This window comes from Mustela erminea, chromosome X (genome assembly GCF_009829155.1).
Source record: "Mustela erminea isolate mMusErm1 chromosome X, mMusErm1.Pri, whole genome shotgun sequence".
NCBI lineage: Eukaryota > Metazoa > Chordata > Mammalia > Carnivora > Mustelidae > Mustela > Mustela erminea.
In genome coordinates, this window is record NC_045635.1 from 123,746,100 (window position 1) to 123,752,385 (window position 6,286).

A 6,286-nucleotide genomic window follows, 5' to 3' on the forward strand; every position below is an offset into this window, starting at 1 on the left:
AGGATGAGGCAAGCATAGGGTCTTCCTACTATTCTGCCATCTTAAATCTCCAAAAATGACATATAAATATGATTTTTACTGTAGATGTGGTATTTCTTTTCTTGAATCTCTTTTGTATTTGAAATACATCTTTGTATCCAAGAAATCCATAAGGGCTCTGTCATGGGCTAAGTGTTTGGGATACTTAGTTATGATAGCCCTAGGAAACTAACACAAGGATCTTAAAAGAAGACATTCAAAATGGAAGTCTTCAGTGTCCTGACATTTATATATCCCACATGGAAAAAACCTGTCTCATCCCCAAACAGCATAATTTTCTTCTTTTACATTATCTGAAATTTCAAGTAATGCCATTTGCTCTGCTCACTCCCTCCACCTGGCCTTTACCATTGCCACTGCCCTCCCTTTTAGAAAGACAACAGTGTACCTTGACAGCATGTAATTACTTTCCTGAAAAGACTCCAATGGTGGCAACTAGTTAGGTATATGGTTAATCAAGTTCTAGATTCTGTCTTATTGACCTAATCTAACATGTTTCCCAGAAGGAAGGCTTGCAGCCCTTCAGATCAGGAAGCCATTTGTTACTGGGAATCTTTTTGGAATTTAGGTCAAGGGGACCCTTTAGTCAGCTTTTTCTTATCCTCCCCTCTCTTCTGGCACAGTTAAAATTTCAAAACATGTCACTCAATACCAGAAATAAGTTGCTGACCTGACTGGATGTATATGTCTGAGTTTTCAGGAAGAAAATATCCCAGAGAATTCATAATTTGTTTTGCCACATTGTTGGTTTCTTGTTCTGAGGTAGATATAGTGTCAAAGTTTAAACTTCCAGGTGCCGTTCTTCCTGTGTTATCTGAGAGTACAATACTTAATTAATGCTGTAACTATCACCACTTGTCCTTTAATTAGTTTCCCTGTCAGATAGTCCTTATGTGTGTTCAGAAACAGAAGTGGAGAGGAGAGGAGATGAGGTGCCATTCATATAGAATATGATGTGGATGATGCTCCCTAGAGTTGTTTAGTGTGCCATCTGCAACCCGTCTGAGGTGGCCTGAGGGGATGGAGTGATAGGATAGGGGAAAAATGCTTAGGAGCTCAAGTTCAGGCTTTCTGAACTGCTGAAATCCTGAAAACCTGGGACCAACCAGCTAATACTAATGGTAATTGTATTTTATCACAAGCTTGAAATTCATCCAGTGGGTAAAAGGCAATGTTATTTTGAAAAACTATCTTTACTATGAAACTATCTTTCAAAAAGAGAGAGAGAAAGTGTGTATTTCCTATTCAGGAGACATGTATCATATTGGTCAATTATTTTATCAATTTAACCATTGAAGAAAATAAAATTTGATGATTTAAATGTAAGAAGACATTAGAACCATTATTAATTGATTCATAAACAAATGATGTAGTGAAAAGACTAGATTTGGAACCAAACAGACCAAAACTGAAATCTTAGATCTACTTAGTATCTGTGTGACCATCAGCAAGTCACTTAACCTGCACATCAGTTTATTCATCTGTACAATGATACCAGCTTGGCACAGTTAGTATGAGGATAATCTATGGAGTGTATTGTGTACTATTGGAGTGCATTGTGTATAGACACTCAATAAACAGTACTTAATCTATATGACTTTGTGCAAGAATCACAAAGTTTCAGATCACTAGAAAGCAAAAAGTGTTAGGAGTTCAGTTATTATCAGGTCTGAACTTATACAAGGAGTTTGGAAGTGTCCAGGAGGAAGACAGCAGCAATGTTAAGGAAAGCACTGGGTTGGTGAAGCCCCTTTACACTGACTTCCTATTTGTGACACAGATCACTTCACAAGACTCATGATTTCCCATCAAGGTCTTCCTCTCTACTTATCCAGGGGCCAAGATTATGGCTTTTGAAAAAGCTTATATCCTGGACTAGGGCTAGATGGAGACTGCCAGATTTGGAGAAGGGAGGCTTTCCATAGTCTAGCCTTTCTCACCATCTGCCCTCAGTTATGTGTGTGTTTATTTTTTATGCCATACTAGCCTCATACTGTTCTCATCAGTAGACACCTGGCAGCTAGCAGACAACAGGGTATTCTGGAATGCCAGTCAGTTTGCACTAGTAAAACTATCCAATGGAATTGACAAAGCAGACCCCTGAAACAAAAAAAAAAATCTCTCAGGAATCTCAAGAGAACAGGCATAGTTTTATGCTCCACTGGAAAAAATAAATATAGCTTCCAAATAGTAACTCTTACTTTGTAAAAAAAAAAAAAAAAAAAAAAAAAAAAATCCCTGATCTCATTCTAGAGCTTCTGGATATTGATAGAAGAAGAATCCTAACTTGTTAGTAGAGAGCAAATGAAGTTCAATAGTTTGTTTTCATTCTCATCCTCCCCGCCCCACCCCCTTCTCTCAAGTTCTTAGGAAAGACTACTTAGATTATTGGTCATGAGATAAACTCCCTTAAGCGTGACGTAATTATCAAAGTCCAAAATTTGTTCTCCAATATCGAAGTTTTAACTCCAACAGCATAAAATAACAGATGACAATTTTGGAGGCACAATTGCTTTTAAAATAGGAAATAGTAGGGCGCCTGGGTGGCTCAGTGGGCTAAGCCGCTGCCTTCGGCTCAGGTCATGGTCCCAGAGTCCTGGGATCGAGCCCTGCATCGGGCTCTCTGCTCAGCAGGGAGCCTGCTTCCTCCTCTCTCTCTGCCTGCCTCTCTGCCTGCCTGTCATCTCTCTCTGTCAAATAAAATAGGAAATAGTACTATTTGGACACACAGTAGCAGAATCTTAGATGCTCCACATTACAATAAACCTTTCGAAGTTATCTATTCAACGTTTTGAACTACATGAAACTATGCATAATGGGATAACAGGAAAGATCAAATGGGTCTAGAGAAAGACCCTGGGATTAAATGGGATGATGTCTCTAAATTCACTACAGAGGAGGAACTGTGATTTTCAGGTTTACAACAACCTTATCATTTGCTCCTTTGACTCCAATCCCTTCTACATCTTTTCTAAAGATCTTTACCAATTTCCCTCTGTTATTCATTCATTGAACATATACTTAGTGAATGCCTACCTAAGTGCCAAACACTGTTGGAGTCATTAGTGACGTATCAGTGAACAAAACACTTTCCACTGGTATTTTTATCTTATTCTTCTTTACTTTTTGATCCTACATTTTTACCTAGCTTCTACCCTGACCCTCTATTTTTCTTCTCATCCAAATGTCTCAAGAGTTGTTCACACTAACTGCCTCCACTTCTTTACTTACCATTCACTCTCCAACCCACTGCTGTCTGCATACACCCCCACCATTCTACTTCAATTGCTATCCTTCTGGTCACCAATAGTTTCATAGTTTCCAAACCTAACAAACTTCATCTTTCAGCTGCATCTGATGGCATCCATGGCTCCACACTTTTTTAAACCTTCAATTTTCTTGCTTCTGTGACTGTTTTCTCTCCTGGCTCTCCTTTTTCCTCTTCCTATTCTTTAAATGTTAATAAGTCTCGGAGTTTCAATCTCAATCAGATCTTTTTCTCACATACGTATTTTCAGGATGATCTCATCTCCTCTTTGGGGTTTAACGACTAGATCAGATCTTTCCTCACTTTAACCCACACACTCAACTGCCTGCTGGACCTCTGTATTTGGTATCCCATAGGTACTTCCATTATAAATATTCAAAATCTCTGCCCGCTGAATGTTCCTCTCTTTCTGTGTTCCTTTTATTAATGAATATAGCACCATTATCCACCTAGTTACCCACGCTAAAGATTTTTACTTTGTCCTGGATCTTCCCATTCTCTCAACCACCAAATCTAACCTATCAAGTACTACTGATGTTACCTTTTAAATGTTTCTGGAGTGTGCACACTCTTCTCCATTCCTGGTATCACTGCTTATTTCATGCTGTCACTATGACATACATATATTTATGTAGTCCTCTTGCTAGTGTCAATGTCCTCTATCCAAAGACCACCAGGAGTACACCTGGTGGGATTCTACTCATTGCAGTGGAGAAGAACACATACTATGGTGAACCATGGGTTATCTCAGCAAAAGGGTATTAAAAGAAACTATTATAGGATTTGGGTTTAGTTGGTCCAAGGAAGTAGAACTTCACTCTGTAATGGATGTTGTCAGAAAACAGGGCAATTTAATAATTAGGTATTTTAATAAATCTTATTTACATGAACAGACCAAAGCAGAAATAAAGTTATGATTGGTAAAGAAATATCAGTCACTCATTTTGACAGAAAGAGGAGGATGTTTGGTATTCCGTAGGTGGCACAGCACCTTATGGTCATGTTTTGTTTCACTTTATCATGGTCTCAGAGTAACCTTCCCTGATGTTAGTGTTCTGTGAAATTGTTTATGTCCCATAGGTCATGAATGCCAGGCCAGATTATCAGTAGCTGCTCTTTTACATTTCTTTCTCATTAGTTGCCTATGTTAATTCTTGTCTTCTGCTGATTCATCTTCCATACTTCAGCCATAAGAATGCCATCTAAACTACAAATCTGATTGTATCACATAAACTCCTTCATGAAATTTTTTCCTAAACTCTTCACCAGATGCAACTCCTGCTTGCTTTGAGAGAGCATGTTGTCACTACCATCATGGAGGCACAGATATTTTGCCTTATGTTGCAGTTATCTGTGTTTGACTCAGTGTAAACCCCCCACTACATTCTAATTTTTAAATATGATGAAAGAGGTCTATCAGTTATTGTCTTAAAGTCATACCAGTTTGGTTGAGATCATAAGAACACAGGTGATAGTTGTACTGCTTATAAATCACCATAGATTTTAAAGATTGATATATTCGATCAAAGACCAGTAGATGGTGTTAAATCATCATCAAAGTCATTTTTGCTTATTAAGTGTACATTTCAAATGATGCTAAGATAAGAATTTCTCAAATTAGCTAACCAGAATCATCCCTCTCCTCTTAGAATTTATAATATAATATAACAAATGTTGACCAAGACACACATATTAAGGGAAGGCATTAAGTAAAGAAAAAATTAAAATTATATATCTATATTTGTTCATATAAAAGAAATAGTGAGTAGTGACAAGGACAACAAGAATTATGATTTTTTTATATTAGAGGACAAGTAGCAATCAAATTTTATCTGTTAGCATCCAGTAGACAATCCAATGGTTGAGCCAACAGGCCAATGGTCTGGTTTTTGGCAGGCAGCGGGGGACTTGTGACTAGATCAGCATGCGCCAGGCAGGTAGGCAGGCAATGAGCAAGGTGCATATAGTGAGGGGCTTACCTGTGAGGTGAGGGGTGTAGAATTCTTCCAGCCAGTGCCTGCTTGGGCCTAGACACTGTAGAACTCAGTGTCTATAATATGGAAAGCTGGCCTGCCTGAATCAGGCTGGTCTCCTTTTGAAACTAGATCTCCTTTACTGTAAATATGGACACAGTGTCAGGGATTTGTGGATCTGATTTCCCCAAACTAAGGAAGAATGAATGTGTCATGACATCCTCTGCAGAGATCCAACTGTGACCCTCAATCTACAGCAGCTTGGTGAGAAGGTCACCCCGTCACTCTGTCAAGTAGTGGTTCCTGGCTCAAAAGGGCCAGGAACTCTAGAAGATAGAATCAGAGTCCATTTAACTGTGAAAATAGATAAAGGTAAATTCAGTCAATATCAATCTATCGTTGACATGGCACTGTGTTCTAAAGAAAATGCAATGATAAGAAAAGCAAAGTTCTAGCCCTAAAGGAATTTGTAATCTACTAGAAGGAATAAGACAAGCAAACGAATAGCTCCCAAAGTCTGAGATGATGAGTGCCAGCTAAGAGGTGAGACACCTGCTGGAGGTTCAAACGAATGAGAGAGCATCCACCTGAGAGGTCAAAAGGTTCTACAGATGAGGGTTCTTTTTCAGAATGGCTTTAGGACAATTCCATTGCCAATACAGTTGTGAATCTCAGAAAGAAATTCTGCTTCAGGTTTAAATGTCAGAGAAATGGGATAGAATAAATTCATCTCAGGAGAGAAAGGATTAACCCAGAGGAGGAAACCCTGAGTAAAACCTGTGTGTGAGAGGTAGGCAGGGAAGGAGAAAGAGTCCCTGAATGAGCTAAAGAGGAATGCCAAAAACAGTAGGGAGAGAACAAGAGATTGGTGTTATGGATACTGAAGAAGGAGAGAATTTTAAGAACCATGAGATAGTCAATAGCATGGTGTCGAAAATTTCAAAAGAATGAAGACTGAAAGTAGGCCATGGAGTTTGGCAATCAGGAAGTCCATGATAACTTCAGT